At 46.4% G+C, this 15264-nt stretch overlaps 13 non-coding genes across 13 annotated transcripts; all 13 read left to right on the top strand.

The window, feature by feature from the left end:
• Positions 1-709: 709 nt before the first annotated feature.
• On the top strand, positions 710-791 carry Trnas-gcu (transfer RNA serine (anticodon GCU)). Its single transcript has one exon. It is a non-coding gene; the product is annotated as a tRNA-Ser (tRNA).
• Positions 792-1606: 815 nt separating this feature from the next.
• Trnas-gcu (transfer RNA serine (anticodon GCU)) lies at positions 1607-1688 on the top strand. Its single transcript has one exon. It is a non-coding gene; the product is annotated as a tRNA-Ser (tRNA).
• A 710-nt stretch (positions 1689-2398) lies between these two features.
• Positions 2399-2480, top strand: Trnas-gcu (transfer RNA serine (anticodon GCU)). Its single transcript has one exon. It is a non-coding gene; the product is annotated as a tRNA-Ser (tRNA).
• An 841-nt stretch (positions 2481-3321) lies between these two features.
• On the top strand, positions 3322-3403 carry Trnas-gcu (transfer RNA serine (anticodon GCU)). Its single transcript has one exon. It is a non-coding gene; the product is annotated as a tRNA-Ser (tRNA).
• Positions 3404-4221: 818 nt separating this feature from the next.
• Trnas-gcu (transfer RNA serine (anticodon GCU)) lies at positions 4222-4303 on the top strand. Its single transcript has one exon. It is a non-coding gene; the product is annotated as a tRNA-Ser (tRNA).
• Positions 4304-5141: 838 nt separating this feature from the next.
• Positions 5142-5223, top strand: Trnas-gcu (transfer RNA serine (anticodon GCU)). Its single transcript has one exon. It is a non-coding gene; the product is annotated as a tRNA-Ser (tRNA).
• An 843-nt stretch (positions 5224-6066) lies between these two features.
• On the top strand, positions 6067-6148 carry Trnas-gcu (transfer RNA serine (anticodon GCU)). Its single transcript has one exon. It is a non-coding gene; the product is annotated as a tRNA-Ser (tRNA).
• Positions 6149-6986: 838 nt separating this feature from the next.
• Trnas-gcu (transfer RNA serine (anticodon GCU)) lies at positions 6987-7068 on the top strand. Its single transcript has one exon. It is a non-coding gene; the product is annotated as a tRNA-Ser (tRNA).
• An 843-nt stretch (positions 7069-7911) lies between these two features.
• Trnas-gcu (transfer RNA serine (anticodon GCU)) lies at positions 7912-7993 on the top strand. The gene has a single exon. It is a non-coding gene; the product is annotated as a tRNA-Ser (tRNA).
• Positions 7994-8811: 818 nt separating this feature from the next.
• Positions 8812-8893, top strand: Trnas-gcu (transfer RNA serine (anticodon GCU)). Its single transcript has one exon. It is a non-coding gene; the product is annotated as a tRNA-Ser (tRNA).
• An 807-nt stretch (positions 8894-9700) lies between these two features.
• Positions 9701-9782, top strand: Trnas-gcu (transfer RNA serine (anticodon GCU)). Its single transcript has one exon. It is a non-coding gene; the product is annotated as a tRNA-Ser (tRNA).
• An 841-nt stretch (positions 9783-10623) lies between these two features.
• Trnas-gcu (transfer RNA serine (anticodon GCU)) lies at positions 10624-10705 on the top strand. Its single transcript has one exon. It is a non-coding gene; the product is annotated as a tRNA-Ser (tRNA).
• Positions 10706-11254: 549 nt separating this feature from the next.
• Trnas-gcu (transfer RNA serine (anticodon GCU)) lies at positions 11255-11336 on the top strand. The gene has a single exon. It is a non-coding gene; the product is annotated as a tRNA-Ser (tRNA).
• Positions 11337-15264: the final 3928 nt, after the last annotated feature.

The raw sequence follows: 15264 nt of genomic DNA, 5'->3' as shown, positions 1-15264 counted from the left end.
AGAATTTTACGTAAAGCACGCGTTTGCGGTCACTCCTTCTCCGTGCGAAACGCCACTCAGTAGTAACATCGATGCGTGTACGTGGCAGATAGCGTGTGTATGAAATAAGAGACAAAACTGCCTACCAGATGAAAGCGCACAACATTCCATAGCGTATGCCCTTCGAATTAAACATCAATTCGAGATCTATAAACCAATCAAATTTCGGCTCCAGCAAAGAGTATGTTGGTATTTGCGAACGACGATTTCTTATTTATATTTAAGTGCATATCTGTAGCAGTCATTTTAACATATCGTGCCTTTAATAATCCATCTGTAGCACTCGCAAACAGCAGGACAATCTTGGGCTAAGGGGCACGTCAAAATCTTGCAAGCAATATCAGTGTAGCGTATCGAGCTGTACGTTTCGTTGCAGTAAGTCGTGCAAAAGAATGCACAGCACCTTTCTCATTTGCATTAGATGACACTGCATGTCGATACAATGCTTATTCCTGCAGTAGATAAGTGGGCCGGTGATTTTACCCGATCGCATATCGACATGGACGGATGCTGTCATTAAACGATTCGCCAGTGGGAGCTTGGTCGGCCGCACTGCAGCTTGGCATTAGACGTTAACACCGGCCCAGTACCATGTTTTGAATGTGTTTTCGAATCGACAAATGTCTTCTTTCCGCAAGCACTCGCCAAAGACACAACTGTATCTCCAGCAGACGAGGTGGCCGAGTGGTTAAGGCCTTGGACTGCTACTCCAATGTGCTCTGCACGCGTGGGTTCGAATCCCATCCTCGTCGAAGAATTTTACGTAAAGCACGCGTTTGCGGTCACTCCTTCTCCGTGCGAAACGCCACTCAGTAGTAACATCGATGCGTGTACGTGGCAGATAGCGTGTGTATGAAATAAGAGACAAAACTGCCTACCAGATGAAAGCGCACAACATTCCATAGCGTATGCCCTTCGAATTAAACATCAATTCGAGATCTATAAACCAATCAAATTTCGGCTCCAGCAAAGAGTATGTTGGTATTTGCGAACGACGAGTTCTTATTTATATTTAAGTGCATATCTGTCGCAGTCATTTTAACGTATCGTGCCTTTAATAATCCATCTGTAGGTTCAAAGTCAGGCCGCCATCTCCAGAGATGCCATTTGGCAGGGCCTACTGGAGAGACTTGACTTTGCAGACATCCGTCGCTAGTGGCCGCCCAAACACCAAGCTCCATCGCAAACAGCAGGACAATCTTGGGCTAAGGGGGAAGTCAAAATCTTGCAAGCAATATCAGTGTAGCGTATCGAGCTGTACGTTTCGTTGCAGTAAGTCGTGCAAAAGAATGCACAGCACCTTTCTCATTTGCATTAGATGACACTGCATGTCGATACAATGCTTATTCCTGCAGTAGATAAGTGGGCCGGTGATTTTACCCGATCGCATATCGACATGGACGGATGCTGTCATTAAACGATTCGCCAGTGGGAGCTTGGTCGGCCGCACTGCAGCTTGGCATTAGACGTTAACACCGGCCCAGTACCATGTTTTGAATGTGTTTTCGAATCGACAAATGTCTTCTTTCCGCAAGCACTCGCCAAAGACACAACTGTATCTCCAGCAGACGAGGTGGCCGAGTGGTTAAGGCGTTGGACTGCTAATCCAATGTGCTCTGCACGCGTGGGTTCGAATCCCATCCTCGTCGAAGAATTTTACGTAAAGCACGCGTTTGCGGTCACTCCTTCTCCGTGCGAAACGCCACTCAGTAGTAACATCGATGCGTGTACGTGGCAGATAGCGTGTGTATGAAATAAGAGACAAAACTGCCTACCAGATGAAAGCGCACAACATTCCATAGCGTATGCCCTTCGAATTAAACATCAATTCGAGATCTATAAACCAATCAAATTTCGGCTCCAGCAAAGAGTATGTTGGTATTTGCGAACGACGATTTCTTATTTATATTTAAGTGCATATCTGTCGCAGTCATTTTAACGTATCGTGCCTTTAATAATCCATCTGTAGCACTCGCAAACAGCAGGACAATCTTGGGCTAAGGGGCACGTCAAAATCTTGCAAGCAATATCAGTGTAGCGTATCGAGCTGTACGTTTCGTTGCAGTAAGTCGTGCAAAAGAATGCACAGCACCTTTCTCATTTGCATTAGATGACACTGCATGTCGATACAATGCTTATTCCTGCAGTAGATAAGTGGGCCGGTGATTTTACCCGATCGCATATCGACATGGACGGATGCTGTCATTAAACGATTCGCCAGTGGGAGCTTGGTCGGCCGCACTGCAGCTTGGCATTAGACGTTAACACCGGCCCAGTACCATGTTTTGATTGTGTTTTCGAATCGACAAATGTCTTCTTTCCGCAAGCACTCGCCAAAGACACAACTGTATCTCCAGCAGACGAGGTGGCCGAGTGGTTAAGGCGTTGGACTGCTAATCCAATGTGCTCTGCACGCGTGGGTTCGAATCCCATCCTCGTCGAAGAATTTTACGTAAAGCACGCGTTTGCGGTCACTCCTTCTCCGTGCGAAACGCCACTCAGTAGTAACATCGATGCGTGTACGTGGCAGATAGCGTATGTATGAAATAAGAGACAAAACTGCCTACCAGATGAAAGCGCACAACATTCCATAGCGTATGCCCTTCGAATTAAACATCAATTCGAGATCTATAAACCAATCAAATTTCGGCTCCAGCAAAGAGTATGTTGGTATTTGCGAACGACGAGTTCTTATTTATATTTAAGTGCATATCTGTCGCAGTCATTTTAACGTATCGTGCCTTTAATAATCCATCTGTAGCACAACTGTCGCCTTTCGACAGTTTGTTGTTCAAAGTCAGGCCGCTATCTACAGAAGCCATTTGGCAGGGCCTACTGGAGAGACTTGACTTTGCAGACATCCGTCGCTAGTGGCCGCCCAAACACCAAGCTCCATCGCAAACAGCAGGACAATCTTGGGCTAAGGGCCACGTCAAAATCTTGCAAGCAATATCAGTGTAGCGTATCGAGCTGTACGTTTCGTTGCAGTAAGTCGTGCAAAAGAATGCACAGCACCTTTCTCATTTGCATTAGATGACACTGCATGTCGATACAATGCTTATTCCTGCAGTAGATAAGTGGGCCGGTGATTTTACCCGATCGCATATCGACATGGACGGATGCTGTCATTAAACGATTCGCCAGTGGGAGCTTGGTCGGCCGCACTGCAGCTTGGCATTAGACGTTAACACCGGCCCAGTACCATGTTTTGAATGTGTTTTCGAATCGACAAATGTTTTCTTTCCGCAAGCACTCGCCAAAGACACAACTGCATCTCCAGCAGACGAGGTGGCCGAGTGGTTAAGGCGTTGGACTGCTAATCCAATGTGCTCTGCACGCGTGGGTTCGAATCCCATCCTCGTCGAAGAATTTTACGTAAAGCACGCGTTTGCGGTCACTCCTTCTCCGTGCGAAACGCCACTCAGTAGTAACATCGATGCGTGTACGTGGCAGATAGCGTGTGTATGAAATAAGAGACAAAACTGCCTACCAGATGAAAGCGCACAACATTCCATAGCGTATGCCCTTCGAATTAAACATCAATTCGAGATCTATAAACCAATCAATTTTCGGCTCCAGCAAAGAGTATGTTGGTATTTGCGAACGACGAGTTCTTATTTATATTTAAGTGCATATCTGTCGCAGTCATTTTAACGTATCGTGCCTTTAATAATCCGACAGTTTGTTGTTCAAAGTCAGGCCGCCATCTCCAGAGATGCCATTTGGCAGGGCCTACTGGAGAGACTTGTTTTTGCAGACATCCGTCGCTAGTGGCCGCCCAAACACCAAGCTCCATCGCAAACAGCAGGACAATCTTGGGCTAAGGGGCACGTCAAAATCTTGCAAGCAATATCAGTGTAGCGTATCGAGCTGTACGTTTCGTTGCAGTAAGTCGTGCAAAAGAATGCACAGCACCTTTCTCATTTGCATTAGATGACACTGCATGTCGATACAATGCTTATTCCTGCAGTAGATAAGTGGGCCGGTGATTTTACCCGATCGCATATCGACATGGACGGATTCTGTCATTAAACGATTCGCCAGTGGGAGCTTGGTCGGCCGCACTGCAGCTTGGCATTAGACGTTAACACCGGCCCAGTACCATGTTTTGAATGTGTTTTCGAATCGACAAATGTCTTCTTTCCGCAAGCACTCGCCAAAGACACAACTGTATCTCCAGCAGACGAGGTGGCCGAGTGGTTAAGGCGTTGGACTGCTAATCCAATGTGCTCTGCACGCGTGGGTTCGAATCCCATCCTCGTCGAAGAATTTTACGTAAAGCACGCGTTTGCGGTCACTCCTTCTCCGTGCGAAACGCCACTCAGTAGTAACATCGATGCGTGTACGTGGCAGATAGCGTGTGTATGAAATAAGAGACAAAACTGCCTACCAGATGAAAGCACACAACATTCCATAGCGTATGCCCTTCGAATTAAACATCAATTCGAGATCTATAAACCAATCAAATTTCGGCTCCAGCAAAGAGTATGTTGGTATTTGCGAACGACGAAATCTTATTTATATTTAAGTGCATATCTGTCGCAGTCATTTTAACGTATCGTGCCTTAAATAATCCATCTGTAGCACAACTGTCGCCTTCCGACAGTTTGTTGTTCAAAGTCAGGCCGCCATCTCCAGAGATGCCATTTGGCAGGGCCTACTGGAGAGACTTTGCAGACATCCGTCGCTAGTGGCCGCCCAAACACCAAGCTCCATTGCAAACAGCAGGACAATCTTGGGCTAAGGGGCACGTCAAAATCTTGCAAGCAATATCAGTGTAGCGTATCGAGCTGTACGTTTCGTTGCAGTAAGTCGTGCAAAAGAATGCACAGCACCTTTCTCATTTGCATTAGATGACACTGCATGTCGATACAATGCTTATTCCTGCAGTAGATAAGTGGGCCGGTGATTTTACCCGATCGCATATCGACATGGACGGATGCTGTCATTAAACGATTCGCCAGTGGGAGCTTGGTCGGCCGCACTGCAGCTTGGCATTAGACGTTAACACCGGCCCAGTACCATGTTTTGAATGTGTTTTCGTATCGACAAATGTCTTCTTTCCGCAAGCACTCGCCAAAGACACAACCGTATCTCCAGCAGACGAGGTGGCCGAGTGGTTAAGGCGTTGGACTGCTAATCCAATGTGCTCTGCACGCGTGGGTTCGAATCCCATCCTCGTCGAAGAATTTTACGTAAAGTACGCGTTTGCGGTCACTCCTTCTCCGTGCGAAACGCCACTCAGTAGTAACATCGATGCGTGTACGTGGCAGATAGCGTGTGTATGAAATAAGAGACAAAACTGCCTACCAGATGAAAGCACACAACATTCCATAGCGTATGCCCTTCGAATTAAACATCAATTCGAGATCTATAAACCAATCAAATTTCGGCTGCAGCAAAGAGTATGTTGGTATTTGCGAACGACGAGTTCTTATTTATATTTAAGTGCATATCTGTCGCAGTCATTTTAACGTATCGTGCCTTTAATAATCCATCTGTAGCACAACTGTCGCCTTCTGACAGTTTGTTGTTCAAAGTCAGGCCGCCATCTTCAGAGATGCCATTTGCCAGGGCCTACTGGAGAGACTTGACTTTGCAGACATCCGTCGCTAGTGGCCGCCCAAACACCAAGCTCCATTGCAAACAGCAGGACAATCTTGGGCTAAGGGGCACGTCAAAATCTTGCAAGCAATATCAGTGTAGCGTATCGAGCTGTACGTTTCGTTGCAGTAAGTCGTGCAAAAGAATGCACAGCACCTTTCTCATTTGCATTAGATGACACTGCATGTCGATACAATGCTTATTCCTGCAGTAGATAAGTGGGCCGGTGATTTTACCCGATCGCATATCGACATGGACGGATTCTGTCATTAAACGATTCGCCAGTGGGAGCTTGGTCGGCCGCACTGCAGCTTGGCATTAGACGTTAACACCGGCCCAGTACCATGTTTTGAATGTGTTTTCGAATCGACAAATGTCTTCTTTCCGCAAGCACTCGCCAAAGACACAACTGTATCTCCAGCAGACGAGGTGGCCGAGTGGTTAAGGCGTTGGACTGCTAATCCAATGTGCTCTGCACGCGTGGGTTCGAATCCCATCCTCGTCGAAGAATTTTACGTAAAGCACGCGTTTGCGGTCACTCCTTCTCCGTGCGAAACGCCACTCAGTAGTAACATCGATGCGTGTACGTGGCAGATAGCGTGTGTATGAAATAAGAGACAAAACTGCCTACCAGATGAAAGCACACAACATTCCATAGCGTATGCCCTTCGAATTAAACATCAATTCGAGATCTATAAACCAATCAAATTTCGGCTCCAGCAAAGAGTATGTTGGTATTTGCGAACGACGAAATCTTATTTATATTTAAGTGCATATCTGTCGCAGTCATTTTAACGTATCGTGCCTTAAATAATCCATCTGTAGCACAACTGTCGCCTTCCGACAGTTTGTTGTTCAAAGTCAGGCCGCCATCTCCAGAGATGCCATTTGGCAGGGCCTACTGGAGAGACTTTGCAGACATCCGTCGCTAGTGGCCGCCCAAACACCAAGCTCCATTGCAAACAGCAGGACAATCTTGGGCTAAGGGGCACGTCAAAATCTTGCAAGCAATATCAGTGTAGCGTATCGAGCTGTACGTTTCGTTGCAGTAAGTCGTGCAAAAGAATGCACAGCACCTTTCTCATTTGCATTAGATGACACTGCATGTCGATACAATGCTTATTCCTGCAGTAGATAAGTGGGCCGGTGATTTTACCCGATCGCATATCGACATGGACGGATGCTGTCATTAAACGATTCGCCAGTGGGAGCTTGGTCGGCCGCACTGCAGCTTGGCATTAGACGTTAACACCGGCCCAGTACCATGTTTTGAATGTGTTTTCGTATCGACAAATGTCTTCTTTCCGCAAGCACTCGCCAAAGACACAACCGTATCTCCAGCAGACGAGGTGGCCGAGTGGTTAAGGCGTTGGACTGCTAATCCAATGTGCTCTGCACGCGTGGGTTCGAATCCCATCCTCGTCGAAGAATTTTACGTAAAGTACGCGTTTGCGGTCACTCCTTCTCCGTGCGAAACGCCACTCAGTAGTAACATCGATGCGTGTACGTGGCAGATAGCGTGTGTATGAAATAAGAGACAAAACTGCCTACCAGATGAAAGCACACAACATTCCATAGCGTATGCCCTTCGAATTAAACATCAATTCGAGATCTATAAACCAATCAAATTTCGGCTGCAGCAAAGAGTATGTTGGTATTTGCGAACGACGAGTTCTTATTTATATTTAAGTGCATATTTGTCGCAGTCATTTTAACGTATCGTGCCTTTAATAATCCATCTGTAGCACAACTGTCGCCTTCTGACAGTTTGTTGTTCAAAGTCAGGCCGCCATCTTCAGAGATGCCATTTGCCAGGGCCTACTGGAGAGACTTGACTTTGCAGACATCCGTCGCTAGTGGCCGCCCAAACACCAAGCTCCATTGCAAACAGCAGGACAATCTTGGGCTAAGGGGCACGTCAAAATCTTGCAAGCAATATCAGTGTAGCGTATCGAGCTGTACGTTTCGTTGCAGTAAGTCGTGCAAAAGAATGCACAGCACCTTTCTCATTTGCATTAGATGACACTGCATGTCGATACAATGCTTATTCCTGCAGTAGATAAGTGGGCCGGTGATTTTACCCGATCGCATATCGACATGGACGGATGCTGTCATTGAACGATTCGCCAGTGGGAGCTTGGTCGGCCGCACTGCAGCTTGGCATTAGACGTTAACACCGGCCCAGTACCATGTTTTGAATGTGTTTTCGAATCGACAAATGTTTTCTTTCCGCAAGCCCTCGCCAAAGACACAATTGCATCTCCAGCAGACGAGGTGGCCGAGTGGTTAAGGCGTTGGACTGCTAATCCAATGTGCTCTGCACGCGTGGGTTCGAATCCCATCCTCGTCGAAGAATTTTACGTAAAGCACGCGTTTGCGGTCACTCCTTCTCCGTGCGAAACGCCACTCAGTAGTAACATCGATGCGTGTACGTGGCAGATAGCGTGTGTATGAAATAAGAGACAAAACTGCCTACCAGATGAAAGCGCACAACATTCCATAGCGTATGCCCTTCGAATTAAACATCAATTCAAAATCTATAAACCAATCAATTTTCGGCTCCAGCAAAGAGTATGTTGGTATTTGCGAACGACGAGTTCTTATTTATATTTAAGTGCATATCTGTCGCAGTCATTTTAACGTATCGTGCCTTTAATAATCCGACAGTTTGTTGTTCAAAGTCAGGCCGCCATCTCCAGAGATGCCATTTGGCAGGGCCTACTGGAGAGACTTGTTTTTGCAGACATCCGTCGCTAGTGGCCGCCCAAACACCAAGCTCCATCGCAAACAGCAGGACAATCTTGGGCTAAGGGGCACGTCAAAATCTTGCAAGCAATATCAGTGTAGCGTATCGAGCTGTACGTTTCGTTGCAGTAAGTCGTGCAAAAGAATGCACAGCACCTTTCTCATTTGCATTAGATGACACTGCATGTCGATACAATGCTTATTCCTGCAGTAGATAAGTGGGCCGGTGATTTTACCCGATCGCATATCGACATGGACGGATGCTGTCATTAAACGATTCGCCAGTGGGAGCTTGGTCGGCCGCACTGCAGCTTGGCATTAGACGTTAACACCGGCCCAGTACCATGTTTTGAATGTGTTTTCGAATCGACAAATGTCTTCTTTCCGCAAGCACTCGCCTAAGACACAAGTGTTGCTCCAGCAGACGAGGTGGCCGAGTGGTTAAGGCGTTGGAATGCTAATCCAATGTGCTCTGCACGCGTGGGTTCGAATCCCATCCTCGTCGAAGAATTTCACGTAAAGCACGCTTTTGCGGTCACTCCTTCTCCGTGCGAAACGCCACTCAGTAGTAACATCGACGCGTGTGTGGCAGATAGCGTGTGTATGAAATAAGAGACAAAACTGCCTACCAGATGAAAGCGCACAACATTCCATAGCGTATGCCCTTCGAATCAAACATCAATGCGAGATGTATAAACCAATCAAATTTCGGCTCCAGCAAAGAGTATGTTGGTATTTGCGAACGACGAGTTCTTATTTATATTTAAGTGCATATCTGTCGCAGTCATTTTAACGTATCGTGCCTTTAATAATCCATCAGTAGCACAGTCAGGCCGCCATCTACAGAAGCCATTTGGCAGGGCCTACTGGAGAGACTTGACTTTGCAGACATCCGTCGCTAGTGGCCGCCCAAACACCAAGCTTATTGCAAACAGCAGGACAATCTTGGGCTAAGGGGCACGTCAAAATCTTGCAAGCAATATCAGTGTAGCGTATCGAGCTGTACGTTTCGTTGCAGTAAGTCGTGCAAAAGAATGCACAGCACCTTTCTCATTTGCATTAGATGACACTGCATGTCGATACAATGCTTATTCCTGCAGTAGATAAGTGGGCCGGTGATTTTACCCGATCGCATATCGACATGGACGGATGCTGTCATTAAACGATTCGCCAGTGGGAGCTCGGTCGGCCGCACTGCAGCTTGGCATTAGACGTTAACACCGGCCCAGTACCATGTTTTGAATGTGTTTTCGAATCGACAAATGTCTTCTTTCCGCAAGCACTCGCCAAAGACACAACTGTATCTCCAGCAGACGAGGTGGCCGAGTGGTTAAGGCGTTGGACTGCTAGTCCAATGTGCTCTGCACGCGTGGGTTCGAATCCCATCCTCGTCGAAGAATTTTACGTAAAGCACGCGTTTGCGGTCACTCCTTCTGCGTGCGAAACGCCACTCAGTAGTAACATCGACGCGTGTACGTGGCAGATAGCGTGTGTATGAAATAAGAGACAAAACTGCCTACCAGATGAAAGCGCACAACATTCCATAGCGTATGCCCTTCGAATTAAACATCAATTCGAGATCTATAAACCAATCAAATTTCGGCTCCAGCAAAGAGTATGTTGGTATTTGCGAACTACGAGTTCTTATTTATATTTAAGTGCATATCTGTCGCAGTCATTTTAACGTATCGTGCCTTTAATAATCCATCTGTAGCACAATTGTCGCCTTCCGACAGTTAGTTGTTCAAAGTCAGGCCGCCATCTACAGAAGCCATTTGGCAGGCCCTACTGGAGAGAGTTGACTTTGCAGACATCCGTCGCTAGTGGCCGCCCAAACACCAAGCTCCATCGCAAACAGCAGGACAATCTTGGGCTAGGGGGCACGTCAAAATCTTGCAACCAATATCAGTGTAGCGTATCGAGCTGTACGTTTCGTTGCAGTAAGTCGTGCAAAAGAATGCACAGCACCTTTCTCATTTGCATTAGACGACACTGCATGTCGATACAATGCTTATTCCTGCAGTAGATAAGTGGGCCGGTGATTTTACCCGATCGCATATCGACATGGACGGATGCTGTCATTAAACGATTCGCCAGTGGGAGCTTGGTCGGCCGCACTGCAGCTTGGCATTAGACGGTAACACCGGCCCTGTACCATGTTTTGAATGTGTTTTCGAATCGACAAATGTCTTCTTTCCGCAAGCACTCGCCAAAGACACAAGTGTACCTCCAGCAGGCGAGGTGGCCGAGTGGTTAAGGCGTTGGACTGCTAATCCAATGTGCTCTGCACGGGTGGGTTCGAATCCCATCCTCGTCGAAGAATTTTACGTAAATCACGCGTTTGAGGTCACTCCTTCTCCGTGCGAAACGCCACTCAGTAGTAACATCGACGCGTGTACGTGGCAGATAGCGTGTGTATGAAATAAGAGGCAAAACTGCATACCAGATGAAAGCGCACAACATTCCATAGCGTATGCCCTTCGAATTAAACATCAATTCGAGATCTATAAACCAATCAAATTTCGGCTCCAGCAAAGAGTATGTTGGTATTTGCGAACGACGAGTTCTTATTTATATTTAAGTGCATATCTGTCGCAGTCATTTTAACGTATCGTGCCTTTAATAATCCATCTGTAGCACGCTTATTCCTGCTGTAGATAAGTGGGCCGGTGATTTTAACCGATCGCATATCGACATGGACGGATGCTGTCATTAAACGATTCGCCAGTGGGAGCTTGGTCGGCCCCACTGCAGCTTGGCATTAGACGTTAACACCGGCCCAGTACCATGTTTTGAATGTGTTTTCGAATCGACAAATGTCTTCTTTCCGCAAGCACTTGCCAAAGACACAAGTGTAGCTCCAGCAGACGAGGTGGCCGAGTGGTTAAGGCGTTGCACTGCTAATCCAATGTGCTCTGCACGCGTGGGTTCGAATCCCATCCTCGTCGAAGAATTTTACGTAAAGCACGCGTTTGCGGTCACTCCTTCTCCGTGCGAAACGCCACTCAGTAGTAACATCGACGCGTGTACGTGGCAGATAGCGTGTGTATGAAATAAGAGACAAAACTGCCTACCAGATGAAAGCGCACAACATTCCATAGCGTATGCCCTTCGAATTAAACATCAATTCGAGATCTATAAACCAATCAAATTTCGGCTCCAGCAAAGAGTATGTTGGTATTTGCGAACGACGAGTTCTTATTTATGTTTAAGTGCATATCTGTCGCAATCATTTTAACGTATCGTGCCTTTAATAATCCATCTGTAGCACAACTGTCGCCTTCCGACAGTTTGTTGTTCAAAGTCAGGCCGCCATCTACATAAGCCATTTGGCAGGGCCTACTGGAGAGACTTGACTTTGCAGACATCCGTCGCTATAGGCCGCCCAAGCACCAAGCTCCATCGCAAACAGCAGGACAATCTTGGGCTAGGGGGGACGTCAAAACCTTGCAAGCAATATCAGTGTAGCGTATCGAGCTGTTCGTTTCGTTGCAGTAAGTCGTGCAAAAGAATGCACAGCACCTTTCTCATTTCCATTAGACGACACTGCATGTCGATACAATGCTTATTCCTGCAGTAGATAAGTGGGCCGGTGATTTTACCCGATCGCATATCGACATTGACGGATGCTGTCATTAAACGATTCGCCAGTGGGAGCTTGGTCGGCCGCACTGCAGCTTGGCATTAGACGTTAACACCGGCCCTGTACCATGTTTTGAATGTGTTTTCGAATCGACAAATGTCTTCTTTCCGCAAGCACTCGCCAAAGACACAACTGTAGCTCCAGCAGACGAGGTGGCCGAGTGGTCGCATTCCGGCTCTAGCTGTCAGCGCGTTAGGACGTGTCCGCTGCTGCTCCGTGTTTACGTTAGTGGTGCCGCCGCGTCCTGAGTTTAATTTGTTGCTGTTTGTGAATTTCTGTGTTTCTACGTGTCTGGGGTCATTGTGCTAAGTTTCTGTGTATTTTCGTCCGTTATAACGGTTGTGTTTTGGTGGAATTTCGGTTGATTACCGGAATCTCCTCGCGACTGAAGCAAAATGGCTGGAATTGTACGGAAAAATACCCTGGTTTTCTCTTTTGAGAAGGAAACGCGTGCAGTGCAACCTACGGCTTTGGAAATCCATGACTGGCTGACCGACGTATTTGGAGTAAGTTCTGATTCCGTACATACCACCCAGTTAGATGCTGACAAATACTGTGTCTTTGTAAAATTTTTTAATCATGTTGATGTTGAGAAGCTGTTATTGCGGTGTGGTAGTGTTGCTGAATTTGTGCACAGAGATGGGTCTAAAAGTAGTGTTTCAATTCGCAAAGCGGATATCACGTATAAATCAGTCAGAGTGCTAAACGTTCCTATTGAAGTAGATAATCAGCTGATTCAAGAGGCGCTTTCGAAATACGGGGAGATCCAGTCCGTTGTCAACGAAAGGTGGTCGAAATTGTATAAATTGCAGTGTTTCAATGGCATTCGATCAGTAGAAATGGAAGTTAAAGCCAATATCCCATCTTTTATTTCTATTGCTGGTCATAAAGCGCATATCGTATATTCAGGGCAGGTGCAGACATGTAATATTTGCAATGCAACGGGTCATTTCCGTCAAGACTGTCCCCGCCGTGTATATGTCCTTAAAAATAGCCTTACGCAGCGTCAGCGACTTACGCTTAATGATGTTCTGCCTAACAATCATCAACCTCCCCCGGCCGGTAATGATGGAGCCAGTACTTCTGAAGTAACTGCCGTAAATGTCGCTGATCTCCCTCCCTTGCAAGTTATTACCGATCGCAGTTCTCCTACCCATGAATGCGATCTGCAAACTAAAAAGAGACCTCTAGACACAACTGAAGACTGCTCAGACGATGATACATCACAGTCCAACCGTAAACAAAAGCAATGCAGCGAGGGTGCGGGTGAGGACGTAGACAGTAAACATGTGGCAGTGACGCCAGCAGCAGAGGCCCTCCCGCCGTCAGCTGCTGTTGCCACAGTGTTAGAAAACATGGACGCGAAAACACTGGCTCCGACCACGGTAACACGGAAGTCGAGTTCTGAGGAACAGCAAGTGATGGATCGGACTCAGCCTTGCGAATCTACAGACACACAGCACTCCCTCCCCGATGCACAGATAGAAGTCGCGGAAGGAACTGAAACTGTAACTAGACTTAGCAAACAGGACTGTGTAGAGGCCACCTCCGAACAATCGGCGCAAGATGCGGATCACTCGCGGCCACACACTGCCACTGCAGAGGTTCAACGACGCAGGCTAAAACCTCAACCTAACCTCAAAGCATCTCGTCACGCCGATAAACAAAAACTAGGAAAAGATGATGTGAAAGCCAAAAACGTATCATATGAAATAATTACTGCAGTATCCCCTGAGAAAAACTCAAAGAACCTTGATGGTGCAAAACCCCCCTGTAAAGATAAGTCTGACCCGGTAAAGAATCCGTCACTGAACTGACACAGCCAAGTCTAACTCGAGAAATGATACTGCTAAGTGCCACCATGTTCCTGCACAATTTCGGTGACAACGGAATTACCAATCTGCCAAATTCGTAGTTGACTGGTTTTACTATAGTTTTTTTTTTCTTCTTTTTCTTCTATTACCTCCAGGAGTAATTGTTACTTTTCTCTGACAGTAGGGATTTTTTTCCTTATTTTCACGAGGAACCTACATGTGCCAGGCATACACAATAACCACTATAAACATTAACAGGATTAAGTCAGAAACGAAGATTGCTGCTCTCAAGGATTTCCTTTACGAATCAGGAACTGACATTGCTTTGCTGCAAGAAGTCGTGATGCCTGACCTTAAAGTTGCCGGCTATGTAGAAATATTAAATATCTCACTCGAAACAACGGTGGGGACAGGAATTTTAATCCGGGAAGGGATCCCTGTAACTGATGTCGAGAGACTGGACTCGGGCAGAGCAATAGGAATTAAAGTTTTTGACGTTACTATTATTAACCTGTATGCCCCGTCAGGGACCTCCAATAGACCGGAAAGGGCAAATTTTTTTAGAGAAGAAATAATATATTTATTACGGAAAAACCCGCCAGAACTTTTAATTGGCGGCGATTTTAACTGTGTACTAAATAAAAAAGATCAGACTCCCAATTTTAATTGCTGTAACGAATTGAAGCGGTTAGTAACGGATCTGAACCTCAGAGATACTTGGGAAATTAAATATCCCACTGTTGTTGCATATACGTATATAGCTACACAGTCCTGTAGCAGGATTGATAGGATATATGTGTCACAAGGTATGGAAAGATCCTTAGTTAAAGTCGAGACAATTCCTGTATATTTCTCCGACCATTGCAGTATGTTGGCTTCCATCAATTTAAGGGCACAACCAACTCGCCGTTTAAGAAGTCAGTGGAAGCTGAATGTATCTTTGCTACAGGACAATGAGTTAGCAGATGTTGTCAACGAAACGTGGAACATGTGCTTGCGCTCGATAGGTCGCTATGTGACTGTTACGGACTGGTGGTGCAACAGGGCCAAACGAAAACTGAGGAACGTTTTAATTCAGTACGGTTTTCAACGATCCCGAGAACTCAAGAACACCGTAGAATTTTATTACGCAATGTTACGGAACTTGTATGAACAGGCGAGCACTTCCGGCATTCGTTTGGAAGACATTAAAAAAACTAAGGCCAAATTACTCCGCATTAAACAACAACAGCTGGAAGGACTAAAAGTAAGGTCAAAAGCCAAGACATTATCAGAGGACGAAACTGCTTCCTTATATCACCTATTGAGACACGCAAAACATAGGAGACGAACCTTTCTTGATGAGATCCAGACTCCGACCGGTCTGACCATTACTTCTCAGACAGAGATCGTCAACGAGGTTTTCAAGTATTACCACAA

The sequence above is a fragment of the Schistocerca serialis genome, chromosome 2 (assembly GCF_023864345.2).
Source record: "Schistocerca serialis cubense isolate TAMUIC-IGC-003099 chromosome 2, iqSchSeri2.2, whole genome shotgun sequence".
In the NCBI taxonomy this organism is placed as follows: Eukaryota; Metazoa; Arthropoda; class Insecta; order Orthoptera; family Acrididae; genus Schistocerca; species Schistocerca serialis.
The sequence above is the reverse complement of the archived record's forward strand: the minus strand, read 5'-3'. Positions and strand labels throughout refer to the sequence as shown.